At 37.6% G+C, this 24,567-nt stretch overlaps 1 long non-coding RNA gene and 1 pseudogene across 2 annotated transcripts; both read left to right on the top strand.

Moving 5' to 3' along the window:
- Positions 1-2,010: 2,010 nt before the first annotated feature.
- Positions 2,011-13,569, top strand: LOC116551017. The gene is made up of 3 exons (XR_004268669.1): positions 2,011-2,099; positions 9,856-9,858; positions 13,536-13,569. It is a non-coding gene; the product is annotated as an uncharacterized LOC116551017 (long non-coding RNA).
- Positions 7,817-8,305, top strand: LOC116551016 (annotated as a pseudogene). The gene has a single exon (XR_004268668.1). The product of XR_004268668.1 is annotated as a 60S ribosomal protein L30-like (transcript).
- Positions 13,570-24,567: the final 10,998 nt, after the last annotated feature.

Raw genomic sequence — 24,567 nt, forward strand, 5'->3', positions numbered from 1 at the left:
TAATTCTTCCTAATCATGAGCATGGAATGTTTTTCCATCTGTTTGTGTCCTCTCTCATTTCCTTGAGCAGTGGTTTGTAGTTCTCCCTGAAGATTTCCTCATATCCCTTGTTGGTTATATTCCTAGATATTTTATTCTCTTTGTAGCAATTATAATGGGAGTTCACTCATGATTTGGCTCTCTGTTTGTCTGTTGTTGGTGTATAGGAATGCTTGTGATTTCTGCACATTGATTTTGTATCCTGAGACTTTGCTGAAGTTGCTTATCAGCTTAAGGAGATTTTGGGCTAAGATGATGGGGTCTTCTAAATATACAATCATGTCGTCTGCAAATAGAGACAATTTGACTTCCTCTTTTCCTAATTGAATATCCTCTATTTCTTTTTCTTGCCTGATTGCCTTGGCCAGAACTTCCAATACTATATTGAATAGGAGTGGTGAGAGAGGGCATCTTTGTCTTGTGCCGGCTTTCAAAGGGAACGCTTCCGGTTTTTGCCCATTCAGTATGATATTGGCTGTGGGTTTGTCATACATAGCTCTTATTATTTTGAGATACATTCCATCAATATCTAGTTTATTGAAAGTTTTTAGCATAAAGGGCTGTTGAATTTTGTCAAAGGCCTTCTCTGCAACTATTGCAATAATCACGTGGTTTATGTCTTTGGTTCTGTTTATGTGATGGATTACGTTTATTTATTTGTGTTTGTTGAACCAGACTTGCTTCCCAGGGATGAAGCTGACTTAATCATGATAGATAAGCTTCTTAATGTGCTGTCGTATTTGGTTTGCCAGTATATTATTGAGGATTTTTGCAATAATGTTCATCAGGAGTATTGGCCTGAAATTTTCTTTTTTAATTGTGTCTCTGCCAGGTTTTGGTACCAGGATGATGTTGGTCTCATGAAATGGGTTAGGAAGGATTCCCTCTTTTTGTATTGTTTGGAATAGTTTCAGAAGGAATGGTACCAGCTCCTCTTTGTACCTCCGGTAGAATTCGGCTGTGAACCTGTCTGGTCCTAGACTTTTTTTGGTTTGTAGGCTATTGATTGCTCCCTGAATTTCAGACCTTTTTGTTGGTCTATTCAAGGATTCAACTTCTTCCTGGTTTGGTCTTGGGAAGGTGTAGGTGTCCAGGAATTTATCCATTTCTTCTAGATTTTCCAGTGTATTTGCATATAGATGTTTACAGTATTCTCGGATGGTAGTTGGTATTTCGTGGGATCAGTGGTGATATTCATTTTATCATTTTTTATTGCATCTATTTGATTCTTCTCTCTTTTCATTTTTTATTAGTCTGGCTAGCAATCTATTTTGTTGATCTTTCCAAAAAACCAGTTCCCGGATTCATTGATATTTTGGAGGGTTTTTTATGTCTCTATCTCCTTCAGTTCTGCTTTGTTCTTATTTATTTCTTGTCTTCTGCTAGCTTTTGAATTTGTTTGATCTTGCTCCTCTAGTTCTTTTCATTGTCATGAGAGGGTGTCAATGTTAGATCTTTCCTCCCTTCTCATGTAGGCATTTAGTGCTATAAATTTTCCTCTACTCACTTCTTTAAAGGTACCAGAGATTCTGGTACATTGTGTCTTCGTTCTCGCTGATTTCAAAGAACATCTTTATTTCTTCCTTCATTTCATTATTTATCCAGTAGTCATTCAGGAGAAGTTTTTTCAGTTTCCATGTAGTTGTGCAGTTTTGAGTGAGTTTCTTAATCCTGAATTCTAATTTGATTGCACTGTGGCCTGAGTGACTGTTTGTTATGATTTCTGTTATTTTGTATTTGCTGAGGAAGTGTTTTACTTCCAATTATGTGGTCAATTTTAGAATAAGTGAGATGTGGTGCTGAGAAGAATGTATATTCTGTGGTTTTGGGGTGGAGAGTTCTGTAGATGTCTGTTAGGTCCGCTTGGTCCAGATCTGAGTTCAAGTCCTGGATATCCTTGTTAATTTTCTGTCTCATTGATCTGTATAATATTGGCAGTGGGGTGTTAAAGTTTCCCGGTCTTATTGTGTGGTAGTCTGTGTCTCTTTGTAGGTCTCTAAGAACTTGCTTTATGAATCTGGGTGCTCCTGTATTAGGTGTATAGTTATTTAAGATAGCTAGTAATTTAAGATAGTTAGCTTTTCTTGTTACATTGATCCCCTTACCATTATTTAATGCCCTTTTGTCTCTTTTGAACTTCGTTGGTTTAAAGTCTGTTTTATCAGAGACTAGGATTGCAACCCCTGCTTTTTTTTTTTTTTTTTTTTTTGCTTTCCATTTACTTGGTAAATATTCCTTCATACCTTTATTTTGAGCTTTTGTGTGTCTTTGCACGTGACATGGGTCTCCTGAATACAGCACACCAAAGGGTCTTGACTCCTTATCCAATTTGCCAGTTTCTATCTTTCAATTGGGGCATTTAGCCTGTTTACATTTAAGATTAATATTGTTATGTGTAAATTTGATCTTGTCATTATGATGCCAGCTGATTATTTTACTTGTTAGTTGATGCAGATTCTTCATAGCATTGATGGTCTTTACAATTTGATGTGTTTTTTTGCAGTGGCTGATATCGGTTGATCCTTTCCATGCTTATTGCTTCTTTCAGGACTCTTGTAGGGCAGGCCTGGTGGTGACAAAATCTCTCAGCAGCTGCTTGTCCATAAAGGATTTTATTTCTCCTTTGCTTATGAAGCTTAGTTTGGCTGGATATTAAATTCTAGGTTGAAAATTATTTGCTTTAAGGATGTTGAATTTTGGCCCCCACTCTCTTCTGGCTTGTATGGTTTCTGCTGAGAAAAACGCTGTGAGTCTGATGGGCTACCATTTGTGGGTAAACCAACATTTCTCTCTGGCTGTTCTTAGCATTTTTTCCTTCATTTCAACCCTGCTGAATCTGACGATTATGTGTCTTGGGGTCATCTTTGTGGTGTTCTCTGTATTTCCTGAGTTTGAATGTTGTCCTACCTTGGTAGATTGGGGATGTTATCCTGGATATCCTAAAGAGTGTTTTCCAGCTTGGTTTTATTCTCCCTGTCACTTTCAGGTACAGCAATCAAACGTAGATTTGGTCTTTTCAAGTAACCCATATTTCTTAGAGGCTTTGTTCATTTCTTTTCACTTTTTTATCTAATCGTGTCTTCTCACTTTATTTCATTGTGTTGATCTTGAATCTCTGATATCTTTTCTTCCGCTTGATCGACTCAGCTATTAAAACTTGTGTTTTCTTCACAAAGTTCTCATGCTGTGTTTTTCAGCTCCATCAAGTCGTTTATGTTCTTCTCTATCTTGGTTATTCTAGTTAGTATTTCATCTCACCTTTTCTCAAGGTTCTTAGCTTCCTTGCATTGGGTTAGAACATGCTCCTTTACCTTGGAGAATTTTATTACTCATCTTCTGAAGCCTTCTTCTGTCAACTTGTCAAACTCATTCTTCGTCCAGTTTTTTTCCCTTGCTGGTGAGGAGTTGTGATCCCTTGGAGGAGAAGAGGCATTCTAGCTTTTGGAATTTTCACCTTTTTGCACTGATTTATTCCATATTTGTGGATTTATCTACCTTTCGTCTTTGAAGTCGGTTACTTTTGGATGGGGCCTTTGAGTGGACGTCCTTTCTGTTGATGTTGAAACTATTTCTTTTTTTTCTTAGTTTTCCTTCTAAAAGTCAGGCCTCCTTGCTGCTGGTCTGCTGGAGTTTGCTGGAGGGCCACTCCAGACCCTGCTTGCCTGGGAATCACCAGCAGGGGCTGCATAACAGCAAATATTGCTGCCTGTTCCTTCCTCTGGTAGCTTCATTTCTGAAGGGTGCCTGCCACATGCCAGCCAGAGCTCTCCTGTATAAGGTGTCTGTTGGACCCAACTGGGAAACGTCTCCCAGTCAGAATACACGGAGGTCTGGAGCCACTTGAGGAGGCAGTCTGTCCCTTATCCAAGCTGGAGTACTGTGCTGGGAGATCTGCTGCTTTTTTCAGAGCTTCCAGGCAGGGACATTTAAGTCTGCTAAAGCTGTACGCACAACAGCCCCTTTTCCCAGGTGCTCTGTCCCAAGAAGGTGGGTGCTTTGTTTATAAGTTCCTGATGGGTTCCTGCCTTTTTTCTGCCTGCAGAGGCCTTGCTGAGCGGCCATGGGCTCCGTCCAGTTTGAACTTCCCAGTGATTTTGTTTACACTGTAATATAACTGCCTGCTTGAGCCTCAGCAATGGGGGACCCCCCTCCCCACGCCGAGCTGGAATGTCCCAGCTCAAGCTCAGGCTGCTTTGCTGTCTGGGAGAATTTCAAGCCAGTGGATCTTAGCTTGCTGGTCTTCATGGGTGGGACTCACCAAGCCAGATCACTTGGCTCCCTGGCTTCAGCCCCCTTTGCTGGTGACTGAGCGGTTCTGTCTCACTGGTCTTCCAGACCCCACCAGGATATGAAAAAAAAACTGCTGTGGCTAGCTCGATATCTTCCCAAATGGCCTCCCAGTTTTGTGCTGGAAAAACAGGGCCCTGGTGTTGTAGGCACCAGAGGGAATCTCCTGGTCTGTGGGTTGTCCATGGGAAAAGCACAGTATCTGGGCCGGAGTGCAGGGGACAGTCCTTAATGGATTTCCTTAGCTAAAAGAGGGAGTTTTCTGGCCTCTTGCACTTCCCAGGTGAGGTGACGCCCCAGCCTGCTTCAGCTCACCCTCCTTGGGCTGCTGTCCAACCAGTCCAAATGAGATGAACCAGGTACCTCAGCTGGAAATGTGGAGATCACTCCCTTCTGTGTCAGTCTTGCTGGGAGCTGTGCACTGGAGCTGTTCCTTTTCAACCATCTTGCCAGCAGCCCCTGAGCTTCACTTTATTTTGTTTCACAGATACTGTGTTTTTTACAATTTCAAGGTTTGTGACAACCCTGTGTTAAGCAAATCTATCAGCACCATTTTTCCAACACCTTTTGTTCACATTTTATCTCTGTATCACATTTTGCTAATTCCCACAATACTTAAAACTTTGTTATTATTATTATTATTATATTTGTTTTGATGATTTGTGATCAGTGGTCTTTGCTGTTGTAATTATTTTGGAGTGCCATGAATCTCACCCATATGAAACTGCAAACTTAATTGATAAATGTTCATGTTCTGACTGCTCCACACACTGGCCTTCCCCATTTCTCTCCCTCTCTTTGGGCCTCCCTATTCCCTAAGATGCAATAATTTTGAAATTAGGCCAATTAATAACCCTACAATGGCATCTAAGTGTTCAAGTAAAAGAAACACTTGCATATCTCTCACCTTAAGTCAAAAGCTAAAAATGATTAAACAGTGAGAAAGCCATGTCAAAAGCCAAAAGAGGCCAAATGTTAGGCCTCTTGTGCCAATTAGCCAAGCTGTGAATGCAAAGAAAAAACTCAAAGTGCTGCTACAGTGACTGCATAAATGATAAGTGAAACAATATGGCTGATATAGAAAAAGCTTTCATAGTCTGGACTGAAGATCCAACAGGCCACAACATTCCATTAGGCCAAAGCCTAATCCAGAGAAAAACCCTAACACTCCTCAATCCTGTGACGGCTGAGAGGTGAGGAAGCTGGAAGAGAAAAGTTGGAAGCCAGCAGAGGTTGGTTCATGAGATTTACGGAAAGAAGCCATCTCCATAACATAAGAGCACCTGGTGAAGCAGCACATGTTGATGTAGAAGCTGCCGCAAGTTATTCAGAAGATCTAGTGAGGATCATTGATAAATGTGGCTACATTAACAGATTCTCAGTGGAGATGAAACAGCCCTGTATTGGAAGAAGGTGCCATCCAATTATTTAATTATTAGAGAGGAGAAGTCAATGTCTGGCTTCAAAGCTTCAAAGAACAGGCTGACTCTTTTTAGGGGCTAATCAAACAGGTAACTTTATTTTATTTTTTATGTTGTTTTAAGTTCTACGGTACAAGTGCAGAATGTGCAGGTTTGTTACATAGGTATACACACGCCATGGTGGTGTGCTGCATCCACCCCCCCATCATCTACATTAGGTATTTCTCCTAATGTTAGCCCTTTCCAATCCCCCCACCCCCTACTATCCCTCCCTTAACCCCTCCACCCCCTGGCAGGCCCCAGTGTGTGATGTTCCTCTCCCTATGTCCATGTGTTCTCATTGTTCAACAGCCGCTTATGAGTGAGAAGATGCAGTGCTTGGTTTTCTGTTTTTGTGTCAGTTTGCTGAGAATGATGGTTTCCAGCTTCGTCCATGTCCCTCAAGCAGATAACTTTAAATGGAAGTCAATGCTCACTTACCTACCATTCTGAAAATCTTGAAGGTAGATCTACAGAAATCATTTAATCTGAGTGTCAGAAAAAAAATTGAACAGAGCCTCAGAGACTGTGAGACATGATTCGAACAATTGTTGATTTCTCATCAGAAATCACTGAAGCCAGAAGGAAGTGACCCACGATTTTTTAAGTGTTAAAAGTAGCTGTCAACCCAGAATTCTATAAAAATAACTATAAAATTTATTTAAAATATTCTATAAAAATAAGCTTTGGGAATAAAAGTGAAGTGAAAACTCTCAGAACAAAGCCAATCACATTTATTGGCACCAAACCTTCTCTAAAAGAATTTGCAAAGGAAGTTCTTCAAACAGGAGGGGAGTGATACTGGAAAGAAACTTGAAACAGCATTGTGTTTTTAAAATATGCTTGTTGTTTAAAATACTGCGGTTATGGAGGGTTTAATGTATGCTGATGTGACATATAAGACAATGACAAAGAGAGTAAAGAGGTTAGTATGGTGCCACCTGATTTTTGAAGTAGAAAAATATGTTTTCTAACTTGGCTGAAAAGTTTGATGGGTGTATTATAATGTCTAAAGAAGCCATTAAAAACACTGTTCAAAATAATATAGTCAAAACATAATAGATAAGCTAACATGAAATACTAAAATATGTTCAAATGATCCAAAAGAAGGCAGAGAAAGAGAAGTAGCGTAATGAAAAATGGGAGTAAGCATATAATAAAATGGTGGACTAAATCCAAACGTAAATTCAAACATAGCAATAATGTTATTAAATGTAAATGGTCTAAACATACAAATTAAAAGAGATTGAATTGATTTAAAAATTACCCAATTTTATGCTATCTACATGTAATTTACTTCAAATATAATTACATATGTAAGCTAAAAGTGAAAAGGTGGAAAAAATATTTACTATCAAAAGAAAGCTGGACTGGCTACAATAACATCAGATCAAGTAGATTTTAGAGCATAGAGAAATTTCAGGAATAAAGAGGTACATTACAAAATGATAAAAGGGTCAAATCACCAAGAAGAAAACAATTTGAAATGTGTATGCAACTAAAACAGCTTCGAAATGTGTGACGAAGAAATGGATAGACTGATAGAAATAGATTCATGATTATTGTGGGATACTTTAATGATCCTTTCTCTTAGTAATCTATATAACCTATAAACAGATGATCAGCAAGGATATAAAAGAACATAAAAGGCTATCAACCAGTTACATCTAATTGACCCCTGTAAGTCATTCAACCCAACAACAACAAAATAATAATACTCTTTTCAAGTGCATATTGAATATACATCAATATAGACCATATCCTTTGTTGTAAAACAAACATGAGTAGATTCAAAAGAATTGAAATCATACAATGTATGTTATTTAACCATGAAGGAATTAAACTACACATCAATAACACGTTTAAGCATCTCCAAACACTTAGAAATTAAACACACTTTTAAATAAGCCACAGATCAAAAAGGATGATTCAAGAAATTAAAACATTTGTAAGTAACAAAAATGAGAATGCAACATTAAATATGTGCAATGGAGCCGACCGCACTCAAAGGGAAATCTATAGCATTTCATTAGAAAGGAAATCTCAAGCTTTCTCGCTCCCTGGCCATCTTAGCGTCTGCTCTTGGTTGGGGGCTGTCCCGCACCTAAGGCAGGAAGATGGGGGCCGCAAAGAAGACAAAAAAGTCGCTGGAGTCGATCAACTCTAGGCTCCAACTTGTTATGAAAAGTGGAAAGTACATGCTGGGGTACAAGCAGACTCTGAAGATGATCAGACAAGGCAAAGTGAAATTGGTCATTCTCGCTAACCGCCCAGCTTTGAGGAAATCCAAAATAGAGCACTATGCAATGTTAACCAAAACTGGTGTCCATCACTATAGTGGCAATAATATTGAACTGGGCACAGCATGTGGAAAATACTACAGAGTATTTGCACACTGGCTGTCATTGATCCAGGTGATTCTGACATCATTAGAAGCATGCCAGAACAGACTGGTGAAAAGTAAACCATGCAAAATTTTTCTTTAATAAAATTTTTCAGAGCTTGTTAAAAAAAAAAAAGGAAATCTCAAGTCAATCATCTATGCTTCTATGTTAAGAAACTACAAAAAGAGGCGCAAATTAAACCTAAAGAAAACATGAAAATAAATAATAAAGATTAGAGCAGAAATAAATGAACTGAAAATAAAACAGAGAAATAAATGAACTGAAAATAAGCAAAAAGCTGGTTCTTAGAAAAACCTACCATAGATCTGCAAGGGGGTCTAAGTTTTGGGTGGAACTTGCTTTGATTTTTATTCCTTCTTGCCTCCTGATCCTGAATTAGTTATTAGGTAATTCCTGCTACTACATATAGAGGACACTATATTGTAAAACCAGTTTTCTATGGCAGTAGCTAGGAATCTGGGGATATTTTTCTAGAGCTTTGGTTGGCCATGATAAATGAACCAGTTAGAAGACAGACTCATGGAACTAGAGAGAAAATAAGCAGGAGCATTGAAGTTTGTTTTTTTTTTTTTTTTTTTAATTTTATTGTTATAGAGAACTTGGTCTAGTAGACACCTAGGTAAACATATAAGAATTACATATGCTTAAATCAGGACACATTTAGAACTGAAAAAAGGGTGATATTTTACAAAATTAATTTAAAAGAATAAAAGTATTAAAATTTGTATTTGTATTTGTTTGTATTTCTACTTTTAAATTATATCTTATTAGTAAAAGTGATGCCTAAAGTTTCATAGAACATTCATTCTCTAAAAATGCCAAGGCAATGTGTTTCAAACTGTAAGGAGGTCTCCAAAGTTTTTAGAAGTTTGTGGGTTTTGCTCCAAAAATTCACATTTTAGAAATCTGGAATGGCTAGATTTCAACAGTACTGATAATTTCACTTCCTAATCTTATGTAAAGATTAAATGGTATACTGTATCCCATCCTAATGTAGAATATACAGTAGGTAATGTAAAGAAAAGTGGGAGAATTGAACAGTATCCACAGTTGATATAAGTACCTCAAAATCAAAAAAAACTTTCATTGTAATCAATCTTTCATTCACTTTGTGAATGAATATAATAAGATAGTATATTTATATGTGTCAGTGCTCACTAGCTCATTTAGCCAATCAAAATTAAATAGCAGTGATTGAAAATGGATTCACTAATAGCAAAATAAAATAATGAAAATTGTAGTGAATGCAAATTCTGGTTAATTATACAAAATAATTACATTAGCTATTATCATATGAAGAAGGCAGTTTCTTTTCTGATGTCCCTCTTCTAATCCATAAACAGTGTATAAAAATGCAACTAATTTTTGTACATTGATTTTGTATCCTGAACTTTCATGAATTAGTTGCATTTCAATAATCTTTTTAATTCTTCTGAAAATAAATTTTAGACCAAATTCTGCTTCTAGCATAATGGAATACTTTCCGGTAGACCAACCCTCACACAGATGATTGCTATAAATTCTGGACAACAACAAGAAATCAAACTCCCTAAGTGATTTTGAAAATGAGCCGAACTAGATGTAATTAGCAGGGGAGTTGATACTTGGTAGAAGGTGGAGGCATAAAGTGAGTTTTTGATTTGGGAGAGAAAACTTGAGGGGAGGCTGTGATCACAGCGCAGGATGTAAAACTCTGACAGAAAGCCTACCATTTCTATGGCCTAAAGAAAAAAATGACAGTGCATGGGGCAACCAAAGCTTTTGAAGAGTGAAGGGAGGAGGATATCATAAAGGAGAGATCTAGAGAATGGTAGTCTAATATTCTGAAGGTGGTTAGTAACAAACTTCTCTGAGTTAAAGGAGCATGTTCTAACCCGATGCAAAGAAACTAAGAACTTGAAAAAAGTTTAGTTGAAATGCTAACTAGAATAACCAGCTTAGAGAAAAACATAAATGACTTGATGAAGCTGAAAAACACAGCACAAGAACATCTCAAAGCGTACACAAGTTTCAATCACCAAATAGATCAAGCAGAAGAAAGGATATCAGAGACTGAAGATCAACTCAATGAAATAAAATGTGAAGGCAAGATCAGAGAAAAAAGAGTGAAAAGAAATGCACAAAACCTCCAAGAAATATGAGACTATGTGAAAAGACCTAATCTACGTTTGATCAGTGTACCTGAATGTGACAAAGAGAAGGAAGCCAAGTTGGAAAACACTTCAGGATATTATCCAGGAGAACTTTCCCAACCTAGCAAGACAGGCCAACATTCAAATCCAGGAAATACAGAGAACATCACAAAGATATTCCTCAAGAAGAGCTACCCCAAGGTACATAATTGTCAAGATTCACCAGGGTTGAAATAAAGGAAAAAAAGCTAAGGACAACTAGAAAGGTCAAGTTACCCACAAAGTTACCCATTAGACTCACAGCAGATCTCTCAGCAGAATCCCTGCAAGCCAGAAGAGACTGGGGACCAATATTCAACATCCTTAAAGAAAATAACTTTCAACCCAGAATTTTATATCCAGCCAAACTGCTTCATAAGCAAAGGAGAAATAAAATCCTTTACAGACAAGCAATTGCTGAGAGATTTTGTCACCACCAGGCCTGCCTTATAAGAGCTCCTGAAAGAAGCACTAAGCATGGAAAGGAACAAAAGAAACGTACCAAATGGTAAAGACCATCAACACAATGAATAAAAAGTGTCAACTAACAGGCAAAGCATCCTGAGCTAGTATCAAAATGGCAGGATCAAATTCACACATAACAATATTAATCTTAAATGTAAATGGGTTAAATGCCCCAATCAAAAGACACAGACTGTCAAATTGGATAAAGAGTCAAGACCCATTGGTGTGCTGTATTCAGGAGACCCATCCCATGTGCAAAGACACACATAGGATCAAAATAAAAGGATGGAGGAAGATTTACCAAGAAAATGGAGAGCAAAAAAAATGTGGAAGTTGCAATTCTAGTCTCTGACAAAACAATTTTAAGCCAACAAAGATCAAAAGAAACAAAAAAGGTCATTACATAATGGTAAAGGGATCAATGCAACAAGAAGAGGTAACTATTCTAATTATGTATGTACACAATACGGGAACACCCAGATGTGTAAAGCAAGTTTTTAATGACCTACAAAGAGACTTAGACTCCCAAACAATAAGAGTGGAAAACTTTAACACTCCATTGTCAATATTAGACAGACCAACGAGACAGAAAGTTAACAAGCATATCCAGGACTTGAACTCAAGCACGGACCAAGCAAATCTAATAGACATTTACAGAACTCTCCACCCCAATTCCACGGAATATACATTCTTCTGAGCACCATGTCTCACTTACTCTAAAATTGACCACATAATTGGAAGTAAATCACTCCTCAGCAAATGCAGTAGAACAGAAATCGTAACAAACAGTCTCTCAGACCACAGTGCAATCAAATTAGAACTCAGGGTTAAGATACTCACTCAAAAGTGCATAACTACATGGAAGCTGGGCAACCTGCTCCTGAATGACTACTGGATAAATAATGAAATAAAGGCAGAAATAAAGATGTTCTTCAAAACCAATGAGAACAAAGAAAAAATGTACCAAAAATATCTGGGACACATTTAAAGCAGTGTCTAGAGGGAAATTTATAGCAATAAAAGCCTGTATGAGAAGGGAGGAAAGATCTAAAATTGACATCCTCTCATCACAATTAAAAGAACTAGAAGCAAGATCAAACAAATTCAAAAGCTAGCAGAAGACAAGAAATAACTAGGATCAGAACAGAACTGAAGGAGATAGAGACATAAAAGACCCTTCAAAAAATCAATGAATCCAGGAGGTGGTTTTTTGAAAAGATCAGCAAAATAGATACACTGCTAGCCAGACTAATAAAAAAGAAAAGAGAGAAGAATCAAATAGATTCAATTAAAAAATGATAAAATGAATATCACCACTGATTCTGCAGAAATACAAACTACCATCAGAGATTACCACAAACACCTCTATACACGTAAACCAGTAAATCTAGAAGAAATGGATAAATTCCTGGACACTTACAGCTTCCAAAGACTAAACCAGGAAGAAGTTGAATTCCTGAATAGATCAACAACAAGGTCTGAAATTCAGACAGCAATTAATAGCCTACCAACCAAAAAAGTCCAGGACTAGATGGGTTTACAGATGAATTCTATCAGACTTATAAAGAGGAGCTGGTACCATTCCTTCTGAAATGATTCCAAACAATACAAAAAGAGGGAATCCTCCCTAACTCCTTTTATGAGACCAACATCATCCTGGTTCCAAAACCTGGCTGAGACGCAACTAAAAAAGAAAATTTCAGGCCAATATCACACATCAAAAAACTTACCCATCACAATCAAGTCAGCTTCATCCCAGGGATGCAAGGCTGGTTCAACATATGCAAACTTATAAAGTAATCCATCATATAAACAGAACCAAAGACAAAAACACATGATTATCTCAGTAGATGTAGAGAAGGCCTTTGACAAAATTCAACAGCCCTTTATGCTAAAAACTCTCAATAAACTAGATATTGATGAAATGTATCTCAGGATAATAAGAGCTATTTATGACAAATCCACAGCCAATGTCATACCAAATGGGCAAAAACTGGAAACAGTCCCTTTGAAAACTGGCACTAGACAAGGGTGCCCTCTCTCACCACTCCTATTCAACATAGTATTGGAAGTTCTAGCCAGAGCAATCAGGCAAGAAAAAGAAGTAAAGGGTATTCAATTAGGAAAAGAGGAAGTCAAATGGTCTCTATTTGCAGACGACATGATTGTATTTTTAGAAGACCCCATCATCTCAGCCCAAAATCTCCTTAAGCTGATAAGAACTTCAACAGTCTCAGGATACAAAATCAATGTGCAAAAATCACAAGCATTCCTATACACCAACAACAGACAAACAGCCAAATCATGAGTGAATTCCCATTACAATTGCTACAAAGAGAATAAAATACCTAGGAATACAACTAACAAGGGATATGAGGACCTCTTCTGGGAGAACTACAAACCACTGCTCAAGGAAATAAAAGAAGACACAAACAGATGGAAAAATATTCCATACTCATGGTTAGGAAGAATCAATATCGTGAAAATGCCATACTGTCCACAATAATTTATAGATTCAATGCTATCCCCATCAAGCTACCATTGGCCTTCTTCACAGAACTGAAAAAAAAACACCTTAAACTTCATATGAGACCAAAAAGAGCCCACATAGCCAAGACAATCCTAAGCAAAACAAACAAACAAACAAATCTGGAGGCATCAGGCTACCTCACTTCAACTATACTACAAGGCAACAGTAACCAAAACAGCATGGTACTGGTACCAAAACAGAGATATAGACCAGTGGAACAGAACAGAGGCCTCAGAAGTAACGCCACACATCTACAACAGTCTGATCTTTGACACACCTGACAAAAACAGGTAATGGGGAAAGGATTCCCTGTTTAATAAATGGTGTTGGGAAAACTGGCTAGCAGTGTGCAGAAAGCAGAAACTAGAATCCTTCCTTACACCTTATACAAAAATTAACCTCCGATAGATTATTAAAGATTTAAACATAAGACCTAACACCATAAAAACCCCAGAAGAAAACCTAGGCAAAACCATTCAGGACCTAGGCATAGGCAAGGACTTCATGACTAAAACACCAAAAGCTTTGGCAACAAAAGCCAAAATAGACAAATGGGATCTAGTTAAACTTAAGAGCTTCTGCATAGCAAAAGAAATAATCATTAGAGTGAACCAGCAACCAACAGATGGGATAAAATGTTTGCAATCTACCCATCCGACACTGAGCTAATATCCAGGACCTACAAAGAACTTAAAAGAAAAAAACAACCTTATCAAAAAGTGGGCAAAAGATATGAACAGACACTTCTCAAAAGAAGACATTTATGTAGCCAAGAAACATATGAAAAAGTGCTCATCATCACTGGGCATTAGAGAAATGTAAATCAAAACCACATTGAGATACCTTTTCACGCCAGTTAGAATGGTGATCATTAAAAAATCTGGTGACAACAGATGCTGGAGAGGATGTAGAGAAACAGGAACACTCTTACACAGTTGGTGGGAGTGTAAATTAGTTCAATCATTGTGGAAGACAGTGTGGCAATTCCTCAAGGGTCTAGAAATAGAAATACCATGTGACCCAGCAATCCCATTACTAAGTATATATCCAAAGAATTATAAATTTTTCTATTACAAAGAAAACATGCACATGTGTATTCATTGTGGCACTGTGTACAATAGCAAAGACTTGGAACCAACCCAAATGTCCATCCATGATAGACTGGATAAAGAAAATGTGGCACATATACACCATGGAATACTATGCAGCCATAAAAAAGGATGAGTTAATGTCCTTTGCAGGGACACGGATGAAGCTGGAAACCATCATTCTCAGCAAACTGACACAAGAACAGAAAATCAAACACCGCATGTTCTCATTTATAAGTGGGTGATGAACAATGAGAACACATGGACGCAAGGAGGGGATCATCACATACCAAAGCCTGTTCAGGGGTAGGGAAGCTAGGGGAGGGATAGCAGGGGCTGGGGGGTTTAGGGGGGGATAACATTAGAAGTACCTAACGTAGGTGACAGAGGGGTGGATGCAGCAAACATGTGTATGTATAGCAAACATGTATAGGCATACATGTGTATGCCTATGTAACAATCCTGCACAATCTGCACATGTACCCCAGAACGTAAAGTATAATGAAAAAATAAAAATAAAGTTTAAAAAAAGTTGCTCTTTCAAAAACAAAAAATAAAAATAAAATAAATAAATTTCTGGATTGTAGATTTTCCCAAGTCTCCCTCTGAGCCCCAAACTATGCACAAACAGGGAAGACTCAGAGAAGATTTCAGGTAAATCCAAACAAATGAACTGATATTTCATGGAAAGTTTTTAGTCTCAGATTAGCCAATTTAATTTCCTTATGAAAAAAAAAATGGCAACACTCTTTGGAGTTATATAATCCACAATCTCTACAGATATTTATTCAAAATAATATATAATTCAAAAATATTTCACATACGAAGAACTGGAAAACTGACTTATTTTTAAGGGAAAAGATCATCAATGGAGGCCAGCACTGAGATGACTCCAATGGAATTATCAGATAAGAACTTTAAGGCAACTATCATAACTCTGCTCAATGAGGTAAAGGAAAACATGCTTATAATAAATTGAAAAGATGAACATTTTCAGCAGAAAAAAAATAGAATTACAAAGCAAAGTAGAACAAAAATTATAGAACTGGAGAATACGGCCGGGTGCGGTGGCTCACGCCTGTAATCCCAGCACTTTGGAAGGCCGAGGCGTGTGGATCACTTGAGGTCAGGACTTCGAAACCAGCCTATCCAGCATGGTGAAACCCCATCTCTACTAAAAATACAAAATTAGCCAGGCATGATGGTGCATGCCTGTAATCCCAGCTACTCGGGAGGCTGAGGCAGGAGAATTGCTTGAACCTGGGAGGCGGAGGTTGTAGCAAGCCAAGATCGTGCCACTGCACTCCAGCCTGGGCAACAAGAACAAAACTCCATCTCAAAAAAAAAAAAAAAGAAAAGAAAAGAACTGGAGAATACAACATCTGACATTAAAAAAACCTCTGCGTGGGCATGTTAGAACAAAAATGATAGTGAAAAGAAGCAGTGAGCTGGGAGATAGACCAGAAGAAATTTTCCCATCTGAAGAAAATAAATAGGGAATTATTTTTTAAATTGAAGGCCAGGTGCAGTGGCTCACACCTGTAATCCCAGCACTTTGGGAGTTCTGCGGCAGGTAGATCATTTGAGGTCAGGAGTTCAAGACCAGCCTGGCCAACAGAGTGAAACCTCCCTCTCTACTAAAAATACAAAAATTAGCCAGGAGTGGTGGCAAGCACCTGTAATCCCAGCTACTTGGGAGGCCTAGGCAGGAGATTCTCTTGAACTTGGGAGGCGGAGGTTGCAGTGACCTGTGATCTCACCACTGCACTTCAGCCTGGGTGACAGAAAGGGTCTCTGTCTCAAAAAATAAAATATGAATAGTTCCTCAGGGTCCTGTGGGATAATAGAAAAAGACTGTTTTAATATACGCAAGTGGAGACTCACAGAGAGAGGAAAGAAAGAATGAAGCAGATCAAATTTGTGAAGAAATAATAGCTGAAAACATTCTAGATCAAATGACAGACGTAATTTATAAATCTTTAAAGCTCAGAAACCCCCAAATGTAGTAAAACAAACAAATTTATATATGGCAAATCTATTTGCTGAAAACTAAAGAAAATATCAAAAACAGCCAGAGGAAAGAAAACTCTATTTACCAAGGAAAAGTGATACAAATCAGTTTGTATGCAAACTGATTATCAAAAAATTGGATTTTTATTAGAAACTATGCCAAATTCAGTAGCACAGTATCTTTAAGGTGTTGAAAGAAAAACAGGAAAGTTAATCCAGAATTCCAAGATAGAAAACTAAGAAAAAATTCTGCAAGCTGGAGGGAAATTACACTAAGAAAAAATTACACTAAGAAAAAATTCTGCAGGCTGGAGGGAAATTACGCCAAAGGAAAAGTCTAATTGTCAAGAAGTAATGAAATGATAAATATCTGGGTAAATGTAAAAGGCTTTTTTCTTTAATACCCATATTAACAAGGGTGTTAAACACATGTGAATGTTTAAATGAAAGAATAACATATTCCTGTGGGGCTAATCATGAATGTAGGTTTCATACAAATAACATGATAACTACCATAAAAAAAGATGGTGGGGTAATAAAGAACCTAAACAATTGTAAAACTTCTACATTTTACAAGAATTGATACAATATTAACTCTAACAGAGAGTATAAATTAAAGATGTATATTATAATCCTTAGAGCAACCATTTAAAAATATGGAAAGAAATATTAAAAAGCCAATACATTAAAATGGAATTTAAGAAATATTCAAATAATCCACATAAGAAAAGGGGGAACAAAGGAACAAAATACAGAAGGAAAAAACAGTCCTTAATACCATTGTATCAATAACTGTATTACATTTAATTGGATTAAATTCTCCAATTAAAATCAGAAATAAGCAGGATGAATTTTTAAAAAGAATTTTATTTTATCTCATATTAAAGTCTATTTTATCTCATTAATTAACTGAGATAAAGGCATTTTATTATGATTCATCACAGATGTATGTGCACCCAGTAACAAAGTTTCAGAATACATAAAGCAGAAATTGACAGATAAAGGGGGAAATAAACGATTTCAAAATTGCAGTAGGAGATCTAAATACCTCTTCCTGAGCAATCGCTAAATAACCAGACAAAAAAACAGTAGGCATAGATGATCTGAATCAATCAGCCAAATAGACCCAAATTATATTTGTAGAACACTACACCCAACAACTACAAATTCTTTCAAAGTGTAAGACAAACAATCTAATTTTTAAAAATGGAAAGCAAACTACATAACAGGAAAGAATATCCACTGTATATATATACACAGAAAAAAGGCTTTTATATATATATATATATAAAACAAAGAACCTGTGTAATGTATAAAGACCTTATATATCAATAGAAGCCAACAACAAAAAAAAATGAGCAAACCGGTTGAGTAGATACCTCACAAAAGAATATGGTCAAATGATAAATACAGGAAAAGATGCTTGACCTCATTAGTCATGAGAGAGATGCTAATTAAAACTATGATTTGTTACCATTATACGCCTACCATGTATAGCTACAATTTTTAAAACTGGCAATACCTTGTGTTGACAAGAATATGAAACCAATGGAATTCTCACACAATGCTGGTGGGGAACGCAAAATGGCATGTGGCACCAACCACCTGTGTATCTTTGCAGGGAGGTGGTGATAGAGCAGCAGGAGCCGCCTAGCACCAGTTGTTGGAACCCCCGTAGGATGGCGAAGGCATCCACGTTGCCTGGCATGGGATACTGAAGCTTGGGAAGAGCAAAGAGAGCTTCTGTGTCAGCTGTCCAGGGAGGTGGTAGTGGTAACGGGTGATTAGTGAGCTCTTACAAACATGACCATTCTCCTAAAATCCTAACTGCAATTCAACTCTCAAAATCAAGAAATTAATGTTGACATATTGTATCACCTTATCTGCAGACTCCATTTGAGTTTTGACAGGTACCTCATTAAAGTTCTTTTTAGGAGAATGGTCATGTTTGTAAGAGTTACACATCAAAGTATTCAGGACATTATTTTGACAACATGATTTCAAATGGTTCAGGAAATAAAAAGAGGTTCTTCATACTATTCCTGTAATTTTTCAATACATTTGAAATACTTTCAACATTATATTTAGAAAATTTATATGAAATAACAATATAGAGAAAATGGAATTGTACATATTGAAGAACTAGAATAAAAAGTAGATGAATAATTTATTTTCAAAAAAGAATGCCTGAAATGGTATCACTCATAAAAATCAATGTCTGAATAAATTGATAATTAAAACCAATATGGGAAATGTAAGTATACTTATTACACAAATTAAATAATTCTTGAATTTATAGATAAATCTCGAAATTTGTAGAAAATACAGTACTGCTACCAATTAAAATAAGTACTTTAACTCAATAATAATGATGGATCAAGTGCCTTTTGGGATTTCATAATAGTAATACTTTCAACCTACCAACTTTTGAGTGAATTCCAGGTAATAGCCTTGAGAAAAGCAATTCCTATAAGAGTGCTACACAGCTGTCAGATTGTTTTGATTCTTGTATACACTTGATTTCAGTCCTAAATTAGATATATGGTTGTTAGTAAGACTTCTCCAGCTTGATTTACTCGTCTAACCTGTCTCAGGCAGTAACATGCAGCTGTAAATTCAAATTATGTAGGTCACATTAGGATCAGTGCAGCAGTTTCTCCATCTACCTATTTCTCATACCTTGTCATTGTCATTTACTTTTTAATTATGCAGTTACTTTAAAGAAGGTCAAGAGAATGTAGCAAAGAGTTCACTTAAAGGTAGTTTCATATTAACATTCCAAAGCCCTTGTATGTCCTGATATTACACATAGTATTTGATGATTCACAACGTAGTAGCACTCATTCACTGCTGTATTTCCTCACCAAATCAGACAGCAAGCAAAACCTAATTATCTCTCTTTTTCTGGCCTACTGTTGCGCTCCTAATCTTTGACGCTGCTTTTTGACTAGTGTAATATTCCTAATATGAATGTCTCAATAGATTCAGAATCTGTTAAATGGGGTTTCAACTGGGTTCTGGTTGCAATTTTCCATCCATGCTTCCAGAGCTGTGATTTATGAGATCCATCCAGTACCCCAAGCACAGCCTGCCCAAATCATATGATTCAGCACTTCTTCCTCGCTTTCCCATGTATAGACATACCTTCAGAAATATTATGGGTTCAGTTCCTGACTAGCACAATAAAGTGAATATGGCAGTAAAGCAAGTCACGTAGATTTTTTGGCTTCCTAATACATTCAAAAGTTATGTTTATACTATAGTATATTAATATGCAATAGCATTATGTCTAAAACCATGATGTACATGTCTTAATTTTGAAATACTTTATCACGTAAAAATGTTAATTATTATCTGAGACATCAGCAAACTCTAATCTTTTTGCTATCATAGTAGAAGGTCTTGGCTTCGTGTTGGCGGCTGCTGACGGGTCAGGGTGGTGTTTGCAAAAGGGTAAGGTGGCTGTGGCAATTTCTTAAAAGAAGACAACAAGGTTTGCCATATTGATTGACTCTTCCTTTCACAAAATATTTCTCTGTAGTATGTGATGCTGTTTAACAGCATTTTAACCACAGTAGAATTTCTTTCAAGGTTGGAGGCAATCCTCTCAAACTGTGCCCCTGCTGTAACAACTAAGTTTATGCAACAATTGAAATCCTTTGATGTCATTTCAGCAACGTTCACAGCAGCATCTTCACCAAGAGTAGATTCCATCTGAAGTATCTACTTTCTTTGCTCATCAGGAGCAACTCCTCATCCATTCAAGTTTTATCATGAGATTGTAACCAGTTAGTCACTTCTTCAAGATCTGTGTCTAATTCTGGTTCTCTTACTATTTCCAGCACATCTGCAGCTACGTCCCTTACTGAAGTCTTGAACTCAATGTCATCCATGAGAATTGGAATCAACCTTTTCCAAATTCCTGTTAATGTTGATATTTTTATCTTCTCACAGGAATGATGTTTTTTTTTTTTGAGATGGAAGATGGAGTCTCTCTGTCACCAGGCTGGAGCACAGTGGTGCAATCTTGGCTCACTGCAACCTCCGCCTCCTGGGTTCAAGTTATTCTCCTGCCTCAGCCTCCTGAGTAGCTGCTACTACAGGCACGCACCGACACCTTCAGCTAATTTTTGTATTTTTTTTTTCACTAGAAACAGGGTTTCACCATGTTGGCCAGGATGGTCTCGATCTCCTGACCTTGTGATCTGTGCCCCTCAACCTCCCAAAGTGCTGGAATTATAGGCGTGAGCTACCATGCCTGGCCTCATGAATGTTCTTAATGGCATCTGGAATCCTTTCCAGAAGGTTTTCAATGGACATTGCCCAGATCCCTCAAAAGAATCACTATCTATGGCAGCTCTAGCCTCATAAAATGTATTTCTTAAAAAATAAGACTAGAAAGTTGAAGTTACTCCTTGATCCATGGGCTGCGCAATAGGTGTTGTATTAGCAGGCCTGAAAACAACAGTCATCTCCTTGTACATCTCCATTAGAGCTCATGGGTGACGATTTTTGAAAGGAATCTTTTTTTTTTTTTTTTCCTGAGCAGTAGGTATTAACAATGGGCTTGAAAAATTCAGGAAACCATGGTGTAAACAAATGTGTTGTTATCCAGGCTTTGTTGTTCCATTTCTAGAGCACAAGCTGAGTAGATTTAACATAATTTTTAAAGGTCCTAATATTTTTGGAATGGTAAAGAGCATTGGCATCCACTTAAAGTCACCAGTTTGATTAGTCCCTGGGAGTCAGCCTATCCTTTGAGGCTTTGAATCTGGACATTAACTACCCCTCTCAGTAGTAAAAGTCCTGGATGGCATCTTCTTCCAATATAGGGCTGTTTCATCTGCATTGAGTGTCTGTTGTCAGTGTAGCCACCTTCATCAATGATCTTTTCCAGATTTTCTGATAACCTGCTGCAGCTTCTACATCAGCATTTGCTGCTTCCCTTTCCACTACGGTGTTATGGAGATGGCTTCTTTCTGTAAACCTCATGAACTGACCTCTGCTAGCTTACAGCTTTTCCAGCTTCCTCATCTCTCTCAGTCATCATAGAATTAAAGGAAGTTAGGGCTTTGCCCTGAATTAGGGGTTTTTGTGTGTGTGTGTGTGTGTGTGTGTGTGTGTGTGTGTGTGTAAATATTTATCACACTGTTTTGTAATCTTGTAACTGCTGCTGAGTTATGTGTTTCTTTCTCTGAACTTGATCATCTGCCCCGCCCACCCCCTAGGCTCCCCTTGTCACAGAGTCTCACTCTGTCCCGGAGGCTGGAGTGCAGTGGTGTGATCTCGGCTCACTGCAACCTCTGCCTCCCAGGTTCAAGCAATTCTCCTGCCTCAGCCTTCTTAGCTGGGATTGCAGGTGCCTTCCACCACACCTGACTACTTTTTGTATTTTTAGTAGAAACAGGGTTTCGCCATGTTGGCCAAGGTGGTCTCAAACTCCTGACCTCAGGTGATCAGCCCGCCTCGGCCCCGCAAAGTGCTGAGATTATAGATATCAGCCACCACACCCGGCCTGAAATTGATCTTCTTGAGGGGAGATCACAGTGGGTATTTCAATTTCCAAAGGCATGGCCTGGATGTATTGAGTAAATAAATATTATTGACTGGGTGGATGGCTGTAAAATACCCTTGTAGATAGAATATTGGGGATTTTTGTTGCTGCTTTTTTTTTTTTTTGCAATATATATTCCTCCCACAAACTTCCCCAATCAAGTTCAAAGCAGCTAACACTAAAGGAATAAATACAGAGTCGACGATTTAGATTCTACCTAGATCTTTATTTTAGAAGTTTTTTTTTTCCTGAAATGTAGAATGACTTGTAGACTTTTCCGAAGTGTAGAGTAATTAAGAGACTTTTCAGAAAATATGTACGTATGTTTTTGTTATTTCTCTAACTACCTTTCTGAGCTGCTAAGCAAGTGTTCTTCCAGTAGCCTTTGCTGAATTTTATTTAGAGGTACATCTTCAGCATCATGCAATATTCCCATGTAGCAAACCTGCACATGTGCCCTCTGTATCTAAAATGAAAGTTGAAATAAAATTAATCAATTAATTTTGTAAAGGATACATCCTGTTCTAAACTAGACTGGGTTTTACTTCAATTACAGACGTCAAATTTACCTAAAGAATATGCAAAGATAGTGGGAAGTACTGGAATGAAAATGGCAGAACTCGGTAAGTTTATTTTCCTCAGACTGCATTGTGGCTGATACTTTTACAGAGACAGATTTTATATTGTAGTACGGTCAGCTGTTTCATTTGATGATGTATGTAATTGATCATTTGAAGTGGAGTTTCTGTTGAGCCAGATGGAGGTGGAATCATCATTCTTGTATTTGGCATTACTTAAAGTTAATACCAACTGTGAAGTTCATAAAAACGATTTGTTCATTGTCTTCTGTACTTGATAATAAAAGCAGTATGCCGTATGTCAATACATTTACCTGGATGAGAAGTAGACCAAATGACTTATATAGAAACTGAGTACTTAGAAGAGCTTATTTGGGGAACTGAAAAGAAGAAAAATAAAATAGAAGATAGACATAGAAATGAATGAAAACTTAAGAATGGTTATTAATATGAAATCAATTGAGAATTATCTTTTTATTTTGATATTTCAGTAAAAATATTTCTGTTGAATGCTTATAAAAATATCATTCCTAGGCCGGGCGCGGTGGCTCAAGCCTGTAATCCCAGCACTTTGGGAGGCCGAGGCGGGTGGATCACGAGGTCAAGAGATCGAGACCATCCTGGTCAACATGGTGAAACCCCGTCTCTACTAAAAATACAAAAATTAGCTGGGCATGGTGGCATGTGCCTGTAATCCCAGCGACTCAGGAGGCTGAGGCAGGAGAATTGCCTGAACCCGGGAGGTGGAGGTTGCGGTGAGCCGAGATCGCGCCATTGCACTCCAGCCTGGGTAACAAGAGCGAAACTCAGTCTCGAAAAAAAAAAAAAAATCATTCCTTTTGCTTATTGTTGTTTGCTAAACAGAGTGCTTCTACAGTGTCCAATCAAACCCCATCATAACAGGGGCTTAGATAGGAACTATTGTTCTTTTCAAATCAAGTACTCAATATCCAGTAACTTTTTTGGTCTTTTTTTGTTTATTTGTTTGTTTGAGACAGGTTCTTGCTCTGTCACCCAGGCTAGAGTGCAGTGGCATGATCATGACTCACTGCAGCCTCAATGTCCTGGGCTCAAGCAGTCCTGCCATCTCAGCCTCCCAAAGAGCTGGGACTACAGGTGCTTGTTACCACATCTGGCTTTTTCTTCTTCTTCTTCTTCTTCTTTTTAGTAGAGATGAGGTCTCACTATGTTGCTTAGGCTGGTCTCAAACTCCCGGGCTCAAGTGATCCTCCTGCCTCTGCCTTCCGAAGTGCTAGGATTACAGGTGTGAGCCACTATGCCTGGCCTCCAGTAATTTTCAAAGTCAGAAATAATTGTGAAAATGTGACTAAGTACATTAAATACTATATCTTTTCATGTTGATATATGTTTTATTTTAAAAAGACATAAGCTAGGCTTGATGGCTTGTGCCAGTAATCCCAGCTTGTGAGGCTGAGGTGAGAAAATCACTTGAGCCCAGGAATTCCAGGCTGCAGTGCAGCAGTGAAGTATGATCACAACTCCGCACTTCAGCCTGGACAACAGAGTGAAAGCCCATCTCTAAACCAAAAACAAAACAAAAAAACAAAACACATTCTAGTATCTGCAGTCCCATTCATAAAATTTCCAGAGGTCACAGTCAGGGGCAAAACCAGGAAGAGAACCTAACTTCTTGTCTTCTGTTTTACCTCTTTTCTTAGGTAATTCCTTTTTTTCCTTTACCAATGAAAATCTGAGTAGAACAGGTGAGAAACTAATTCAATTGGTAGGATAAACTAATGAAAATGTTACTGTCTGGTGCTTTTGTTCATTATTTGCAAATCCAGTTAAGTTATACTTTATTTACAGATCTTTCAAAACTAAAGTGGTGTCATTGAGAAATGTACTTGCCCCAGTTTTAAAAAGTAAAAAATTATGTCATCTATACTAACATTTGGTTTTATATGCTCCATATGGATTTCTTTTTGCTACTACCTTTAGCAATATTTTAAAATGAATTTT

The sequence above is a fragment of the Sapajus apella genome, unplaced genomic scaffold, assembly GCF_009761245.1.
Source record: "Sapajus apella isolate SASKATOON/1434 unplaced genomic scaffold, GSC_monkey_1.0 scaffold8, whole genome shotgun sequence".
Classification (NCBI taxonomy): domain Eukaryota; kingdom Metazoa; phylum Chordata; class Mammalia; order Primates; family Cebidae; genus Sapajus; species Sapajus apella.